The sequence below is a fragment of the Euleptes europaea genome, chromosome 3 (genome assembly GCF_029931775.1).
Source record: "Euleptes europaea isolate rEulEur1 chromosome 3, rEulEur1.hap1, whole genome shotgun sequence".
NCBI lineage: Eukaryota > Metazoa > Chordata > Lepidosauria > Squamata > Sphaerodactylidae > Euleptes > Euleptes europaea.
Genome location: NC_079314.1, coordinates 121,037,874 through 121,057,661, shown reverse-complemented (window position 1 = coordinate 121,057,661; position 19,788 = coordinate 121,037,874). Strand labels below are relative to the sequence as shown.

The 19,788-nt window shown below is 47.8% G+C and overlaps 1 protein-coding gene across 1 annotated transcript in view; it reads right to left on the bottom strand.

Annotated features, from left to right (window-relative positions):
• UBE2H (ubiquitin conjugating enzyme E2 H) overlaps positions 1-19,788 on the bottom strand; it is a 95,894-nt gene that overhangs the window by 53,474 nt on the left and 22,632 nt on the right. The window lies entirely within an intron of this gene.

Below are 19,788 nucleotides of genomic sequence, written 5' to 3'. Positions count from 1 at the left end.
CTTAAATTTAAGGGGAATGTTATGAATTGTTCCTTCACATGACACATTGTTAAACTGTGGAACTCCCTGCCTCAGGATGTGGCGCTGGCTAGGGTTGCCAACCTCCATGCAGTAACACCCAAGGCTCCAGGTAGTAGCAACCAAGGCAGGCTTTAGTTTCATAACTGAATTAAATGTATATATAGTGTTGCAAACTCTGCCTGTTTATAAGTGGCTCGCTGTAAATACTTTCTAAGTGGTCGTAGTGCTGTTATTTTTCGACAACCTGGAGATTTCCCGCTATTACAACTGATCTCCTGCCACTAGAGATCAGTTCCCCTGGAGAAAAATGGCCGCTTTGGCCATTGGACTCTATGGCATCGAAGTCCCTCCCCAAGCCCCGCCCTCCTCAGGCTCCACCCCCAAAATCTCCCACCAGTGGTAAAGAGGGACCTGGCAACCATAGTGATGGCTGCCAACTTGGGGTTTTTTTGTTTGTTTTTTTAAATAGTTTTTTTATTATTTTTCCAAAATTATTAATCACATAGTTTAACAATAACATAAACAGTAAAAAGTAAAAACAAATAGGTAACATTGTTAAAAATATTTATATATAATCAAAAATTATTGACTTCCCCTACACCTCCCTTCATCTTGTGATAAGTTAGTAATCTCCTCTGCAGAAAATTCTAATGCTGATACTATTGCTAATATTTATTGATCTCTTTGACATTTATATTTTTCAAAGGAAAAAAAAAAGATTAATAGTTAATAATATCATATAAAGGAAAGAGAAAAGAAAAAAGGAAATAAGAATTTAAAAAAAGGAAGAGAAATAGTAAATCTCACTAATAATAAATGGATTAATATAAAAAAAGCATTTGATTGTTTCCATTAAAAATTAATTATTTTGTAAGTCCTCCATTTCTCCCTAACACTCATTTAATACATATTGTTTTTCTAGTAAATTGATGTGATGGCTGCCAACTTGGAGGGCTTTAAGAGGGGAGTGGACATGTTCATGGAAGAGAGGGCTATCCATGGCTACTAGTCAAAATGGCTACTAGTCATGATGCATCCCTATTCTCTGCAGGATCAGAGGAGCAGGCCTATTATATCAAGTGCTGTGAAACCTAGACAGGATGCTGCTGCAGTCGTCTTGTTTGTGGGCTTCCTGGAGGCACCTGGTTGGCCACGGTGTGAACAGACTGCTGGACTTGGTGGGCCTGGGTCTTTCTTATGTTCTTATGATTTGAACTCAGGCCCCGTCCACCAGGAGACTCAGGGGGTTACCGCACTTTGAATTCCCAGCGATGTATTAAGAGTTTGAAAATGTTATTAAAAAAACATTGCTTTAAAAGGGTTTTTGGATACCACAGCTTATAAATGGTTGGAAGACATCCTCCCAGCTAAAGGGGCCAAACAAAGTACAAACAGTATTTTTTATAACATTTTCAAACTCTTAATACATAGAAAGTGCGAACAGTATTTTTTATAACATTTTCAAACTCTTAATACATCGCCAGGAATACAAGTGCGGTAACCCCCTCAGCTGCTTAACCTTACTGGAATGGGAACTGCATAAAATCGCTGCTGTTGCAGACTGAGTGGTCAGCTGCAGTCTGCAGTCCAAGCTCTGCTCACGACCTGAGTTCGATCCCGGTGGAAGTTGGTTTCAGGTAGCCGGCTCAAGGCTGACTCAGCCTCCCATCCTTCCGAGGTCGGTAAAATGAGCACCCAGCTTGCTGGGGGTAAAAGGAAGACGACTGGGGAAGGCACTGGCAAACCACCCTGTAAACAAAGTCTGCCTAGTAAACGTCGGGATGTGACGTCACCCCATGGGTCAGGAATGACCCAGTGCTTGCACAGGGGACTTTTACCTGTTCTTGCCTTGTCCTAGAAGCCTGGCCCTGGGTAAACCTGGAAGTGACGCAGCTGCATGTGCGCAATTGCCCCAGCCCCACCCTCCAAAACCTCCCGCCAATGGAAAGGGGGGACCTGGCAACGCTAGGTTATTGTGAGGAGAAAATGGAGGACAGATGTTGTAACACACCTGTCACACTAGAGACAAAAACAGGGTATAAATGTCAAAATAAATATACATACCCACCCTGGATTTATCATGATGATGATGATGATCATCATCATCATCTAGGGTTGCCAACTCCAGGTTAGGAAATACATGGAGATTTGGGGGTGGACCTTGGGGAGGGACTTCACTGGGGTTTGATGCCATAGAGCCCGCCCTCCAAAGCATCCATTTTCCCCAGGGGAACTGATCTCTGTCGTCTGGAGATCAGTTGTAATAGCAGGAGATCTCCAGCCACCACCTAGAGGTTGGCAGCCCTATGATCATCGTCCATGTTCCTCTCCCCACTTTATCCTCACAACAGCCCTCTGTGGTTGGCCATGTGGAGAGACAGGGATGCCAGTCGCCAGTTGGGACCTGGGGATCACCTAGAATTACAGCTTATCTGCAGACTACAGAGATCAGTTCTCCTGGAGAAAATGGCTGCTTTGGAGGGTGGACTGTGTGGCATTGTACCCCACTGAGGTCCCTGTCCTCCCCAGGCTCCATCCCAAATCTCTAGGAGTTTCCCAACCTGGATCTGGCAACCCAACTGAGAGATGACAGTGACTGTCTACCCAAGCTCACCTTCTGAGCTTCTGTGCTAAACAGAGATTTGAACTCAGGCCCCATCCACCAGGAGACTCCGCTGCTTCACCTTACTGGAATGGGCACAGCATAAAAATGCTGCTGTTGCGGACCAAGGAGCACTTCCACATTCATGTTCTACTTCTTGCCTTGACCTTCTGTGCTAAGCAGAGTGGAGAGGGTGGACAGGGAGAAGCTTTTCTCCCTCTCTCGTACCAGAACACGGGGTCATCTGCTGAAGCTGGAGGGTGACAGATTCAAAACAGATAAAAGGAAGTACTTCTTCACACAACGCTAGGGTTGCCAACCTCCAGGTACTAGATGGCGATCTTCTGCTATTACAACTGATCTCCAGCTGACATAGATCAGTTCACCTGGAGAAAATGGACGCTTTGGCAATTGAACTCTATGGCATTGAAGTCCCTCCTCTCTCCAAACCCTGCCCTCTGCCCCCAAAACCTCCTGCCGGTGGCGAAGAGGGACCTGGCAACCCTACACAATGCATAGTTAAATTGTGGAACTCCCTGCCTCAGGAGTGGTGATGGCTGCCAACTTGGAAGGCTTGAAGAGGGGAGCAGACATGTTCATGGAGGAGAGGGCTATCCATGGCTACTAGTCATCATGGATACTAGTCATGATGCATATCTATTCTCTCCAAGATCAGAGGAGAATGCCTACTATATGAGGTGCTGTGGAACACAGGCAGGATGGTGCTGCTGCAGTTGTCTTGTTTGTGGGCTTCCTAGAGGCACCTGGTTGGCCACTGTGTGAACAGACTGCTGGACTTGATGGGCCTTGGTCTGATCTAGCATGGCTTTTCTTATGTTCTTATGATTTGAACTCAGGCCCCATCCACCGGGTAACTCAGCTGCTTAACCTTACTGGAATGGGAACTGCATAAAAACTCTGCTGTTGCGGACCGAGGAGAACTTCCACATTCATGTTCTACTTCTTGCCTTGACCTAGAAGACTGGCCCTGCCATGACCGCTATGGGAAACACCCAGTCCTACGGAGGCGTGTAATTATTGTGGAGTGCTCGGCGTCTGCTGCGGCTGGTTGCGTCCTGTGTGAAGCAAGTGGGGCAGGGATGTCCTGTTGTGCTACATCTTGGTTCCGGCTCGATTGCTTGAATGTGAATCGACGGGATACAGTTAGGATTGCTAACCTCCAGGTGGGGCCTGGAAATGCAACTGGTCTCCGGACTACAGAGATCAGTTCACTCTGAGCTCCCTGGAGGGGTTTAAGCAATCAGTAGCCAGTAAGGACTTGTTAATGTGTCAGGGCCAGACTGGGCCTGAGAGGAGCTGAACCCACATCACAAGCCTGCATGGTGCGTTCTCCAGCTCAAAGTCCCTGAGGTCAGTTGGTGCCTTATGCCATAGAAAGGATTGCTCTGTTGAGCGGTTAAGGGCAGAATGCCAAGCTCCAGTTTACATAGCACAGTGGCTGATAACTAGGGTTGCCAGTCTCCAGAAATTACAACTGATCTCCAGACTACAGAGATCAGTTTCCCTGGACAAAATGGCTGCTTTGGAGATGGATTCTATGGCATTACACCCTACTGAGGTCCCTCTTCTTCCCAAACTCTGTTCTCCCCAGGCTCTACCCCACACATTTCCAGGAATGAACACATGAAGCTGCCTTCTACTGAATCAGACCCTTGGTCCATCCAAGTCAGTATTGTCTACTCAGACGGGCAGTGGCTCTACAGGGTCTCAGGCCGGGGTCTTTCACATCACCTACTTACCCAGTCCCTTTAACTGGAGATGCCGGGGATTGAACCTGGGACCTTCTGCATGCCAAGCAGATGCTCCACCACTGAGCCACGGCCCCTCCCTTCCCCAGACTCCACCCCCAAATTTCCAGGAACTTCTCTATCCAGAATTGGCAACCCTAGCTTCATGCACAGTGTTAGTATGCATGGGTCAGAATTTAAAAGAACCAGTTGTTGTGTGCAATATTGCACAGATAAATTCTTCTCGCCCGTCAGCAATACATTTAAATCAGGTCTAATGCCTTTTACGCACGGGTTGTTCCTGTTGTGGTCACCCCCCAACTCCTTCGAGGCTTCGTTTTAATTATGCATGTATTTTCCAACCTTCAGAAGTCAGCTCGCTTTCCCCATACATTTCCCCCTGTGTTTTCAGGACGCTGTTTTACCCTGAGGTCAAAGTCTGCCTCGATCCCAAATCGAAAGCTGGTCCTTTCCCCCCCCCCCATCCAACCCCACCCCAAGCCATTTGCAAGTGCAGTAGCAAGAAAATAATGCTGGAATACCATGAGGCTGCTTATTTGGTCAGTTTCACAGCGAACAGTTGAGAGAATGCTGAAATAATCACAAAGGAAAGGACTTTTGCGGCTGCTTATTTGGTCAGTTTCACAGAGAGTGTGGGTCAGTTTCAGTTCTCAGCAAGATGGAACAGAGCTGGGCTGATTTGCCGCCCTCCCCTTATACGCATCCTCTTATAAGCATGAAAGCCTTTTGTTTCTTTGCGAGTGCATGATTAACGATGGAACGATGAATGTCACAAATGACCATGTTTTTATGTTCTTATGACCCCTGCATTGAGTTACACAGAAACAAATTGGTCGGGGGGTGGCGGTGGAGTTGTCTGGTCCTTTCTCTACTTTGGCTATAAAATGGCCACTCGGTTCAGATCAAATGAAAGAATCCCGCTGCTTGGCTGGCGGGATCTGGTGACGTTTTTTTTTTTTAATACACCACAGCCAATTACAAAGCGGTGTTTTCAGGAGGGAGGGACTCACGCGTGGTTCAAAAGCTCCGCATTTTTGCTGGGGATGCCTAATTGATCACAAGGTTCCCCTGGAATTTCTTCGGGGGGTGGGAGCCCCTGTGCATAGTGCTTTGAGAATTCGACTGCAAATACTGTGCAATTAAAAAGCAGCAGATCCAGCGAAAACAGACCATACATAAAAGGCCTACCCGTCTACAGAAATCCTCAGAGCTCGACATTTCCTTTCTGGCCTTTCCATTGTAGGATTGGAGGAGGAGGAGGAGAGGAAGAGGAGGAGGAGTTGGTTTTTATATGCCGACTTTCTCTACCACTTAAGGGAGACTCAAACCGGCTTACAATCACCTTCCCTTCCCCTCCCCACAACAGATACCCTGTGAGGTAGGTGGGGCTGAGAGAGCTGTGACTAGCCCAAGGTAACCCAGCTGGCTTCATGTGGAGGAGTGAGGAAACCAACCTGGTTACCCAGATTAGGCTCCGCCGCTCATGTGGAGGAGTGGGGAATCAAACCCGATTCTCCAGATCAGAGTCCACCACTCTTAACCACTATGCCACGCTACACCAGGTAATCTGTGTTTTTTGGGAGGAGCGGTTGGCTTTCAGCCTCTCTGACTTACAGTCAGGAAACCTGGCATTCCACAGGACCAGAAAAATGCTTTAGGGTAGAAATACATTATTGGTACCTTCAGAAATACAGCTCCTCAAAAAAACAGATGCCGGCATGAGAAAAATGTAAGCATTTTCCGTTGCAACCCACCACAAGCTGAAAGAGGTTTCTATGTACAGGTGAAACAGGTGTGCGGCCTTGACTCACCTTAAAAAATTGCATTCTGGGAAATGAAACTCCTGCCTTCCCCAGTTCATCTTTCAAAGAAGCAGTCATGTACAGAACGTGTCATTTTAGAACAACCTGGCCATGTCTTTCTTTACCGGGTTTGTTGTTTTACTCACCCAACAAACGGCTTGTGGTGGTTACCTGCATTTTTGAAACGAGTCTTTCAAGGGCGCGCACACACACAAACACGTGTGAGTCTGTACATTGTTTGCATTTTTCAAGCATAAGTGTGCATTGCTGGCTGCCGCTAGAACTCTTATTACCCAATCTGAGGCTGATTCACTGTGAATTAGCTAAGGGGCAGCGTTCACATGCTGAAATTCCGGGCCAGTTGTGGCTTAAATTGTTCTGTCCTGCAAATTAACACCCCGGGTTTTGTCAAAACGTGCATGCCGTACCTCGTGATCAGAATCGCAAACAGCCTAGCTTCAGGGAGGCAAAATTGCTTGTGTGTTCTGGGTAGGGTTGCCAACCTCCAGGTGAGACCTGGCTATTCCCCGGAATTACAGCTCATCTCTAGATCACAGAGATCAGTTCCCCTATAGAAAATAGATGTTATAGAGGGTGATCTCAGAGAATCATATGAACCACCGTCCCTAAGTAAATTTGAGTTAACACACATGGGAGCAGGGTGTTCTTTCTAATTCCAGCCATAGAAAGAATCATTGAGTTGGAAGGGGCCATCTAGGCCATCTAGTCCAATTCCCTGCTCAATGCAGGATCAGCCTAGAGCATCCCTGACAAGTGCTTGTCCAGCCTCTTCTTCAAGACTGCCAGTGAGGGGGAGCTCACCACCTCCCTAGGAAGCTGATTCCACTGTCAAACAACTCTTTACTGTAAAAAAAGTTTCCCTAAGGTCCAGTCGGTACCCATTATTGTGAGTTGTATTATCTGCTGCCGACAGGAACAGCTTCCTGCCCTCCTGTATGGGATTGTACCCTTCTGAGGTTTCTGTCCTCCCTAGGCTCCATCCCAAAATCTCCAGGAGATTCCTAACCTGGATCTGGCAGCTCTACCCCCGACCCCCCACCAGGAGCCAGGGGGGACCTGGCAACCCTAGCCCTGGGAGTTCAAGGACCAGCATAAGGCAAAGCCAAGATCTATTCCCACAAGTCCAGACTTGTCCTGCCTTATATCTTAGAGCTGCTTCTGCTACTGCATCGATTTGGTATCCAAGTATTTCATAGCAAGTGAGAGCCAGTGCGGTGTAGTGGTTAAGAGCAGTGGTTTGGAGCGGTGGGCTGTGATCTGGACAACCGGGTTTGATTCCCCACTCCTCCACATGAGTGGCGGAGGCTAATCTAGAAGGGCTAACTCAGAGGGGCTGTGGTTCAGTGGTAGAGCCTCTGCTTGACATGCAGAAGGTCCCAGGTTCAATCCCCGGCATCTCCACTTAAAGGGATTAGGCAAGTAGATGATGTGAAAGACCTCAGCCTGAGACCCTGGAGGGCTGTTGCCAGTTTGAGTAGACAATACTGACTTTGATGGACCAAGGGTCTGATTCAGTATAAGGCAGCTTCATGTGTTCTGGTGAACTGGATTTGTTTCTCCACTCCTACACATGAAGCCAGCTGGGTGACCTTGGGCTAGTCACACTCCCTCAGCCCCACCTAGAGGCACCTGATTGGCCACTGTGTGAGCAGACTGCTGGACTTGATGGGCCTTGGTCTGATCCTGCATGGCCGTTCTTATGTCTCTACCTCTAAGTCTCCAGGAATTCCCCAACCAAGAGCTAGCAACCTTATGAAGAAGTCTATCAGAGCTGGCCTTGACCATAAGTCAGCAGTATAATCACCCAAATCCAGCCGAGCGGTAGGCAGATTTATATGGAGGAAGTCAACTGCACGATGGAAAATTCCTGGAGATTTTGGGGGGTGGAGCCCAGGGAGGGAGGAGTTTGTAAAGCTGCCATTTTTTCCAGGAAAACTGACCTCTGTCATCTGGAGATCAATTGTATTTCTGGGAGATCTCCAGGACCCGGCTGGAGGCTGGCAACCCTAAAGTCAAGCCTGAGAGGGGCTGCAGAGGAAAAGATTCTCTAATGGTATCAGATGAAGAGATGGATATAAGGGGGAGTCCTCCCTCTCAAAAATATTGTTTAGTTCTTAAGAGCGGATTGCCCAGGGGGTGAGTGAGGTGGGCATAGAAAAAGCTCAGCAAGATGGAAGAGAAAATGGAACTTCCGTATCGGGACGTGAACAGAAGACAGTCAGAAAAGGAGTCTGCTGTGCAGGGAGGAGAAAAAGAAGAAAAGGGAAGAGAAATTCTTGCTGAGGCTCATCTGTATAAACAGTGGCTAATGAATCCCTCCGTCTAATTAAGGACCCTGGCAAAGCCTAGAGAGAGGGAACAGCAGAGAGACCCCCGACTGTTCTTTTTGTCTCGGTAAAATCCAACATCCATCCCCCCAGTCTTGCCACAAAGGGAAACCGAGGCCTTGAGAACAGAGGCTGACCCGACGGGTGGGGGTGTGTGCGTTTTAAATATTCCTATGGGCGAGCTAGAACCAGCCAAAATCTGACATTTCCTCAAAGAAATACAGACTCCTCCTCCTACACCCCCACAGGTCCCAGCCCCAGATCTTTGCAAAAAAGTTTAGACAATTACGCTTGGTCAGGTCTTCTGAGATCTGCATAATGATCTCTCTGGCTGTCGGAGAAATGCACAAAATCACTCACCCATCTTTTCACTCTTGTGCTTGTGATGTATTTACTGAAAGGATCTCTCTCCCCAACCATTTCTACTTCTATACTAAAGGGGAGGAATCCATTTCAGCATGACCACACGACAGGCAGCAGTTCAACATATGCTGTCTTCCCGCATGTGAAGAGGTATTGTTAAAGCTTCATTTGCGTCTCACGGGGATGCTAAGGTTTGTTAATTGGTTAATCAATTTAAATCCCAGTTGTTTAAAACGTGTTCTTGATTAATTGGGAAGCAGGTTGGAAATAATTTGAATATGGTAACTTCCAAAAACCACAGGTGGAAGATGCTTTCTGTGTCTTCTAGAGCCAAAATACACCTTTTCCCCTGTAAGAAATATTTTGTCCATATGCAAATTAATGTGCAATCAGTTAATGCAGTTAATCAATTAAAACTTAGTGATTAATCAGCTAAGAGTATTTTAATCAGGTGACACCTAGGGTTGCCTACCTCCAGGTGGGTCCTGGAGATTTCCCACAGTTGCAACTGATCTAGACAAAGCTTCTTAAACTGTGGGTCGCAACCCCATACGGGAATCGTGTAACGGAATGTGGGGGTCGCGAAACATTTGGCAACAGTAAAAGGTTTCTTTATGATTTATTATCAGTAAATGTTTGATTTGTATACCTATTTTATGTACCTATATGCCCGGGGTCGCGTACAAATTTCTCGGGCGAAAAGGGGACGCGAGTGGAAGAAGTTTAAGAAGCCCTGGACTAGACAACAAAGATTAATTCCTCTGGAGAAAATGACTGCTTTGGAGGGACTCTGTGGTGTTGTACCTCGCCGAGGCCCCTCACCTAGGCTTCACCCCCAAATCCCCCAATTTCCCAACCTGCAGCTGGCAACCCTGAAAGAACCAATTTGTTGCATTGAGTACAATCTTTGACATAATGCTGGTCTTACCTTACAGGGTTGCTGTTAATTATTACTAAGATCACGTATTTGAAATTATTTGAGGAATTACATCAAGTGCGATATAAATACCAACCAATATATTATTTATGGCTACGATATAGGATCAAGCAGGCCGAACATCTGGAGAGCATCTGCTTGGCATGCTGATGGTCCCAGGTTCGAGCCCCGGCTTCTCCAGTTAAAAAGGACCAGGCAGTAGTGTTGTGAAAGACCTCCGCCTGAGGAGACCCTGACAGCCGCTGCCAATCTGAGTAGACAGTACTGACTTTGATGGGCCAAGGGTCCATAAGCATAAGGCAGCTTCATTCATGTGTCTTCCTCAAAGTATGGAGGAAGAGCAGTCTTGTCATAGACACAATCCCTGCCTTCTCTCAGAATAACGTAAGAAAAGCCCTGCTGGATCAGACGGAGGCCCATCAGGTCCAGCAGTCTGTTCACACCGTGGCCAACCAGGGGCCTCTAGGAAGCCCACAAACAAGGAGACTGCAGCAGCAGCATTATCCAGCCTGTGTTCCACAACACCCAAGATAACAGGCATGCTCCTCTGATACTAGAGAGAACAGGTATGCAGCATGACTAGTATCCATTCTAACTAACAGCCATGAATACTCCATGAACATGTCCACTCCCCTCTTAAAGCCTTCCAAGTTGGCAGCCATCACCACATCCTGGGGCAGGGAGTTCCACAATTTAGCTATGCGTTGTACGAAGAAATACTTCATCAGTTTGGAATCTCTCCCCCTCCAGCGTCAGCAGATGACCCCGTGATCTGGTATTATGAGAGAGGGAGAAAAGCTTCTCCCTGTCCACTCTCTCCATCCCATGCATAATTTTATCAGCCGCCTTCTTCTCTCCCCCTGCCAGAGAGTCAGGGAACTCTTCACGCCCACTTCTTCCTGGGCTGCTCACTCCTTTCAAATTCCACATTCTCATGTGACTCTTCCCCTTTGCAAGCTCACCTCTGAGGAGTGCCAAACTGGTGTGCTCACCTCCTCTGGGCATTATTAAGCTCCCATTAAGCCCGCCCGAGACAACTTCCTTTGTGCCTGCGTGCGATTCAACCTCTGGGCTGGATCCTTACTTATTTACTTCCTTTCTCCTCAACGGGGACCTAAAGCACCTGACAACGTTCTCCTTGCCCCCATTTTATCCTCACAACCACCTAGGGTTGCCAGGACCCTCTTCGCCATGGGAGGGAGATTTTGGGGGCGGAGCCTGAGGAGGGGAGGGTTTGGGGAGGGGAGAGACTTCAATGCCGTAGAGTCCAATGGCCAAAGCGGCCATTGTTCTCCAGGGGAACTGATCTCTATCGGCTGGAGATCAGTGGTAATAACAGGAGATCTCCAGCTAGTACCTGGAGGTTGGCAACCCTAGCCCACCACCCTGTCCAATTCCAAAGGTGCCCACAGGCTCAAAAAGGTTGGGGACCCCTGCTCTAACCTATATACTACACTGGCATCCTTCCAGGTGTAGGGTTGCCAGCTCCAGGTTGGGAATTACCTGGAGATTTTGAGGGCAGAGCCTGAGGAGGGCGGGGTTTGGGGAGGGGAAGGACTTCAATGCCATAGAGTCCAATGGCCAAAGCAGCCCTTTTCTCCCAGTGAACTGATCTCTATTGGCTGGAGATCAGTTGTGACAGTGGGGGGGGGGGTTCTCCAGCCACCACTTGAAGGTTGGCAACCCTAGTTGCCAGCTCTGGGCTGGGAAATACCTGGATCCTGAGGAGGGCAGGGTTTGGGGTGAGGAAGGACTTCAGCGGGGGATAATGAAACAGAGTCCACCTTCCAAAGCGGCCATTTTCTTCAGGGGAACTGATCTCTGTCCCCTGCAGCTCTTTTGTAATAGCGGGAGATCTCCCAACATCACCTGGAGGTTGGCAACCCTATCTAGCCGTGCTCCTGCCGCCAGTATCGCCCTATATGTGGCCACGATCCATCCGGTCATCAGCAGCATGTGAAGTGAGCAGTGTTTCCTCCATGCTTCCGATGACTAGGGTTGCCAACCTCCAGATACTAGCTGGAGATCTCCTGCTATTGCAACTGATCTCCAGCCGACAGAGATCATTTCCCCTGGAGAAAATGGCCATTTTGGCCATTGGACTCTATGGCATAGAGTCCCTCCCCTCCTCAGGCTCCACCCCAAAAACCTCCCAGCGGTTGCCAAGAGGGACCTGGCAACCCTACCGATGACCTGCCCGACAGGCAGCAAAATAGTTTAGACCAGCCCTGAATGGAGTCATCCCTTTGGTGTTTCCAGCTGTAGGAATCCGTGACAGGCAAGCCGGTCTCCTCTCCCCTGTGTTCAATGACCTGGAATCTGGTTGAGTCACCACCCCGGGAAGGTGTGGCAGCAACAGATGACAGGGGAAAGCCCTCCAGCCAAACAGCAGCAGGTGAGGCAGCTGCAAAAAAAGGGGGGTTGTTTTCGTGGCTTTTCCGGTCTAGCGTGTGTCTCCAGCTCCATCCCTCTCTGCGTCACCCTCTGTTCCTTTGTTTTCTTGTGTGATTGACGTGACTAGCGACTGACATCTCCAATCCAGGAAGCTTCTGGATCAGCGGCTGCTTATCGTAATGACATCCTGTTCCTGGCCAGGATGAGTTTCCTTGCACATGACGTTTACTCAGGTTACTAGTCCTCAGCATTTTATTTATTTTATTAGCACCCCTACTAGGGTTGCCCGCCTCCATGTACTACCTGAAATATTGTATATACATATATGAAACTTGAATATATGTGAAATTATCACGCTGTCTGTAAAAACAACTTTATTGAATTTTTTTTTGAAATTGTGACATTAACACAGCAAAGAGTAAATGAATAATTTATACAAGGTGACTATTTATGTTGTTCTTTCATTCTCAAGAATACTATGTAAAATTGCTATAACTACATAAGTTTTGTGAAGTTTAGCCACAACTGGTTGTTTTGACTACTAGCCTCCAGGTACTAGCTGGAGATCTCCTGCTCTTACAACTGATCTCCAGCCGATAGCGATCAGTTCACCTAGAGAAAATGGCCGCTTGGGCAACTGGACTCTGTGGCACTGAAGTCCCTCCCCTCCCCAAACCCTGCCCTCCTCAGGCTCCGACCCCCAACCCTCCCGCCAGTGGCGAAGAGGGACCTTGCGACCCTACGGACGTATGAGTCCGTTAACATAGGAACCAATGAAGATCGCGGTCCGACATACTGTTAAGATGATGTTTATCTGAAGAAGGTTAACCGAAACAAGATATACCGGAATCTTGTCAATTTCGTTCTTCGGTGAATCGGGAGCCCCGGCTGCAGTTAACACGCGCCAGGAGCTCCGTTCAATCGATTAGTCACAATTCTAGATAAGGTTATCTGAGCAGTGGTGTACGCCACAAGTCAAAATTAGTTCAGCCTTATATTATTCACTGCTCACTGGATCAGAGGCTCCCGCAACAGGAGCACACGTTTCGCAAGCCTGTGGGCACTTCTGGACGCTTTAATCTCCAGCAATCCCTCGAAACAGCAAAGCTCAACAGCATCCAGTTTTAAACTCCAGTTCTAACAGAATCCGGGACTTTATCCATCATAGAAGCTTGTTTGTGCGTCACAACCTACAGCTTATTTTGTTGCTTGGAATTGTGTTAAGACTTTGTGCCGGCTTCTATTGCTCCATGGAACTTACCACTGCAAGGCTTTTTCCGATCATCCCATTTCGGTTGCCAAGAATTGTTTGTATAGGTTTCTAATCCTTAGATTGATGGTATGCATTAAACATGGTACAGTGTTGCATGTGATTCAGTTTGACTTAGTAGTTGTGAATATAATTATAGAAGCAGTCGGTGGCCTACATTGATGTTGTTTTTTTGCCAACCTCCAGGTACTAGCTGGAGATCTCCTGCTATCACAACTGATCTCCGTCCGATAGAGATCAGTTCACCTGGAGAAAATGGCCGCTTTTGCCATTGGACTCTATGGCATTGAAGTCCCTCCCCTCCCCAAATAGGGTTCCTAGGTCCCTATTTTAGGGCGGAGCCTGAGGAGGGCGAGGTTTGGGGAGGGGAGGGACTTCAATGCCATAGAGTCCAGTTTCCAAAGCGGCCATTTTCTCCAGGTGAACTGATCTCTATCGGCTGGAGATGAGTCTTGTTTGTGGGCTCCCTAGAGGCACCTGGCTGGCCACTGTGTGAACAGACTGCTGGACTTGATGGGCCTGGGTCTGATCCAGCAGGGCTTTTCTTATGTAGGACGGGGCTATTAGTGGCTACTAGTAAAAATGGATACTAGTCATGATGCATACCCATTCTCTCCAGGATCAGAGGAAGCTGATCATCTGCTGAAGCTGGAGGGTGAGAGATTCAAAACAGACAAAAGGAAGTCTTTCTTCACATGACATATCGTTAAATGGTGGAACTCCCTGCCCCAGGATGTGGTGATGGCTGCCAACTTGGAATGCTTTAAGAGGGGAGTGGACATGTTCACGGAGGAGAGGGCTATCCGTGGCTACTTGTCAAAATTGATACTAGTCATGATGCATCAGGTATGCATCATGACTAGTAATTGACTAGTAATTGACTAGTAATTGACTAGTAATTGACTAGTACTAGTAATTGACTAGTATCAATTTTGACAAGAGGAGCATGTCTTCTCTGATCTTGGAGAGAACAGTCACTTGACACTGAGAGACACTGTCCTTCAGTGTTACTACTCTGAAGATGCCTGCCACAGCTGCTGGCGAAACGTCAGGAAAGAAAATTCCAAGACCACGGTTACACAGCCCGGATAACCTACAAGAACCAAAGAACAGGTATGCATCATGACTATCAGGTGCTGTGGAGTACAGGCAGGACAATGGTGCTGCAGCCGTCTTGTTTGTGGGCTTCCTGGAGGCACCTGGTTGGCCACTGTATGAATGGACTGCTGGACCTGATGGGCGTGGGTCTGATCCAGCAGGGCCTTTCTTATGCCCTTATGCAAAAAGCACCTCCAGAGTGGCATTCTTTGCATCATTTATGGAGGCCTCCACATTCCAGGTTTCTAACAAGAATAAGATCGAGGAATGTGGAAGGAAGCAGGGGGGCACTTTCTGGTCCGACTCAGCGCCCGACCGCCTGGCTGGGGCAGAAGCAGCACTGGCAAAGGGGGAGGGGGCAGCCCCTTCCTGCCGCTTATCCCGCCGCCGCCTGGATTCCACACGAGGGAGGCAGGCGACCTTGCTGAAGCCTGCTATCTTCGCAGCGAGTCACACAGCTGGGCTTTCTGCCTTTTGCTTGCTAAAACCTGGGAGGAGCTGAGGAACGGTTGTCAAGCAGAACAGCTGCTCGACATCAAGAACCTCCCGTCTGCCAAGATGCTGCTGCCCTTGCAAGAGGCGTTATCTGTCAAGCGTGGGTCAAGGAAGGATCCCGTTGCTGTAGGCATGAGATACCTGGGTTTCGGAGTACCACCCGCATCTAGGCTGCTGAGAAGACAGAAAGACAGCTATGAAGAAGACGACGACGAAGAATATACTGTGTATATTACGTACTTGTAGTGGTGAAGAGCAGCGGACTCTGATCTGGAGAACCGGGTTGGTTTCCCCACTCCTCCACATAAAGCCTGCTGGGTGACCTTGGGCCAGTCACAGTTCTCTCCGAACTCTCTCAGCCCCACCTACCTCACAAGGTGTCTGTTGTGGAGAGGGGAAGGGAAGGAGATTGTAAGCCACATTGAGACTCCTTAACGGAAAAGCGGGGTATAAAAAAAACAAATTCTTCTTCTAATTCCTGCATAATTTAACATGTCATGTTAATGCTGATGCTTTGTTTCAGCTCTTCCATATTTCTGCCACCCGAGTCCTTTTGTATTGTTCAATGTTCCATCCTGTTGCATCCTTGGTGAGAAAGGACTACATATAACATAAAACATATTTTTCTCTCAACTGAAACCCCCCGTACACTTTAGTATTTTTTCCTTGAATGCGAGTGCTGAATTGCTTCGTTTGTGCTGTCCTAGCTGTATAATTAGGGTTGCCAGCCTCCAGGTGGTGGCTGGTGATCTCCCGCTATTACAACTGAGCTCCAGGCGACAGAGATCAGTTCCCCTGGAGAAAACGGCTGCTTGGGAAGGTGGACTCTACGGCATTCTACCCCATTGAAGTCCCTCCCCTCCCCTCCCCAAACCCCGCTCTCCTCAGGCTCCACCCTGCAAATCTCCAGGTATTTCCCAACCCGGGGCTGGCAACTCTATACCATTCATGGGATTGGGGAGGGGGAGGGAAATAGGGAACCAGAGGGGTACACAGCATTCCCAGTGGTCCTGCCCCAGAGGACATTATGATACTGGCTGTTCTGTTTTCAAACTCATCCCATATAACTCCCAGCAAGGCATCCACCTTTTTAGCGTTGCACTGTACAAAATGATTCACAAGGTTACTTGGATAAATTATTAAGGGCTGTCTGTACTGTACTGTCTGTACTGCTGTGTATACCTTGCTGTAAGTAGGATTCTCCTATGTAATTTTGCATGATTTAACGTGTCACGTTAATACTTACGCTTTGCTTCCGTTCTGTTTTTAGATTTCTCGTTGGTTCTACAACCCTAATCCTACTGGACTGTTTATTGAATGTCCCATCTGTCAATTATACTGACTCACTCGGTGTAATCCGCCTCGAGTCCAAGTGAGAAAGGCGGACTATAAATAACAAATAAAATAAAAATTTATTTGGTTTAGAAACCTGCCTTCAATGAGAATCGGAGCTTTTAAGAACATAAGAAAGGCCATGCTGGATCAGACTGAGGTCCATCAAGTCCAGCAGTCTGTTCCCACAGTGGCCAACCAGGTGCCTCTAGGAAGCCCACAAACTGCAGCAGCACCATCCTGCCCATCTTCTCAGATAATAGGCCTGCTCCTCTGATCCTGGAGAGAATACGTATGCATCATGACTGGTATCTATTTTGACTGGTAGCCATGAATACCCCTCTTCTCCATGAACATGTCCACTCCCCTCTTAAAGCCTTCCAAGTTGGCAGCCATCACTACATCCTGGGGCAGGGAGTTCCACAATTTAACTATACGTTGTGTGAAGAAACATAAGAACATAAGAAAGGCCCTGCTGGATCAGACCAAGGCCCATCAAGTCCAGCAGTCTGTTCACCCAGTGGCCGACCAGGTGCCTCTAGGAAGCCACTAACAAGACGAGTGCAGCAGCACCATCCTGCCTGTGTTCCACCGCACCCAAAATAATAGGCATGCTCCTCTGATACTAGAGAGAATAGATATGCAGCATGAGTAGTATCCATTCTAATAACCATGAATACTCCTCTCCTCCATGAATATGTCCACTCCCCTCTTAAAGCCTTCCAAGCTGGCAGCCATCACCACATCCTGGGGCAGGGAGTTCCACAATTTAACTATGTGTTGTGTGAAAAAATACTTCCTTTTATCTGTTTTGAATCTCTCACCCTCCAACTTCAACAGATGACCTCGCGTTCTAGTACTATGGGAGAGGGAGAAAAACGTCTCCCTGTCCACTCTCTCCAAACCATGCATAATTTTATGGACCTCTATCATGTCACCCCTCAGCCGCCTTCTTTCCAAGCTAAACAGCCCTAAGCGTCTTAACCGCTCCTCATTGGGCAGTTGCTCTAGTCCCCTAATCATTTTGGTTGCTCTTTTCTGCACCTTCTCAAACTCTGTAATAGCCTTTTTTTAGGTGTGGTGACCCGAACTGTACACAGTATTCCAAGTGTGGTCTCACCATAGATTTGTACAAGGGCAGTATATTATCAGCAGTTTTATTCTCTATTCCTCGTCTAATTATAGCCAGCATGGAATTTGCCTTTTTTACAGCAGCCGCACACTGGGTTGACATCTTCATTGAGCTATCCGCTACCACTCCAAGATCCCTTTCTTGGCCTGTCGCTGCCAGCACAGATCCCATCAGTGTATATGTGAAGTTGGGATTTTTTGTCCCAATATGCATCACTTTACACTTACTCACATTGAATCTCATTTGCCATTTTAATGCCCATTCTTCCAGTATGCAGAGATCCTTCTGGAGCTCTTCACAGTCCGATTTTGTTTTAAACACCCTAAATAATTTGGTGTCATCTGCAAACTTGGCTACTTCACTGTTTAACCCCAACTCCAGGTCATTGATGAGCAGGTTGAAAAGCACCGGTCCCAACACAGATCCCCGAGGCACCCCACTGCTCACATCCCGCCATTGTGAGAATTGACCATTGATTCCTACTCTCTGCTTCCTATTTTTCAGCCAGCTCTCAATCCATAAGAGGACTTGTCCTCTTATCCCGTGACTATGAAGTTTGCTTAGCAGTCTTTGGTGGGGGACTTTGTCAAAAGCTTTTTGGAAAGAAAGACTTCCTTTTATCTGTTTTGAATCTCTCACCCTCCAGCTTCAGCTGATGACCCCACATTCTGGTATTATGAGAGAGGGAGAACAGCTTCTCCCTGCCCACTCTCTCCATACCATGCATAATTTTTTAGACCTCTATCATGTCTCCCCTTATCCGTCTTCTTTCCGAGCTAAACAGCCCTAAGCATTTTAACTGCTCCTCATAGGGCCGTTGCTCTGGTCCCCTGATCATTTTGGTTGCTCTTTTCTGCACCTTCTCAAGCTCTGCAATATCCTTTTTTAGGTGTGGTGACCAGAACTGTATCTTTTAAGTTATTATTTATTTAGGAAAGACAAAAATCTGCACACACGCCCCTCAAAAAAAACAACCAACCCGTGCATGTAACAGTATTTGGCTTCTGTTGCTCTATCCTCAAAAAGCTGCACCTTAACTTCTGTCACACAAGTACACCTCAGACTGGTAGACGGCTGAAATTCTATTTTCTGTGGGACTTCAAACTGCAAAATTTAGTTGGTAAGATCAGGAATTTTGGAGCACATTGATTCACAGGGTCATCATGAGTCGGAAGCGACTTGACGGCACTTAACACCCACACAAGATCAGGGGTACGAAGGTTTCCTAGAAGAGAATGAGAATGCCCGCTAACTCTGTGCCCAAGAACAACGCCGAGGTTATAAAAATAAAAAGACAGCGATATGTTTTATTGACAGTTAATATCAAACCAGCGGTGATCATGAAGGTGGCGTACGGTGAACCGGTTTTAGGCCAAATTGTGTGCCATGCTGGAGCTCCCTGATTAGAATGCCGGACGTGGCATTTGGCCCTTAAAAGTCACTCGGGGACGGGGGTTGCTCTCACCCTCCATGCTGTTTGCCCCCAATTTTCCCCACATCTCAGTCCTGACGTATATTGCAACACCACCACCCCATCCCCACCAGGGCCAAATTACAGATGTCCCAGCTCAAGAATTCCAGAATCACACAAAGCCTGGCCCTGAGATCAACTAGAGAAAACAGACGTCTCGACTGAAAACGAACACTGTGCTCACAGTACAAATGAATTTTAAATCCCATAAAACTCTCCCCTCTCCCCACAGAATGCTGGGAACAGTCGTTTGGTGTGGGTTTTGAGAATGATGTGTCCGATACTGCGTCTGTGGCTCCCAGGATTCCTTGCAAGAGGGGTGGGACAGCGAAAGAAATTGATAACACGGAAGTACCCCGATACGCGATACAAGCAGCTGCCCGTCTTCCCTTCCTTCCTGCACAAACGCAGCGGCGCCCTGTTCGAAAGAGAGCAACCCCTGGAATTTCCCCACACACGAAGGGCAGGAGCACACAAGCTGGTGGAAGCCAGTGCGCAGACTTCCGGGAACACCCGCGGGAGGCCAAAGGGGAAAGGAAAATGGCAGCTGACGGCCGAGGATTCCACACACTCCTCCTCTGGCTGTTAGTGCGGCCCTCCAAGATTGGCCTGGGCCGCGAGGAACCGGGGTTTTTCCCAGGACGGCCTCGGCTCCAATGCGGAGCACAGTCTTTTTTGATTAAAAAAGGAAAGAAATGGAAGTCCCGCCCAGCATGCTAATTTCCTTGACATCATCAAAGGCTGGAGGAACAGG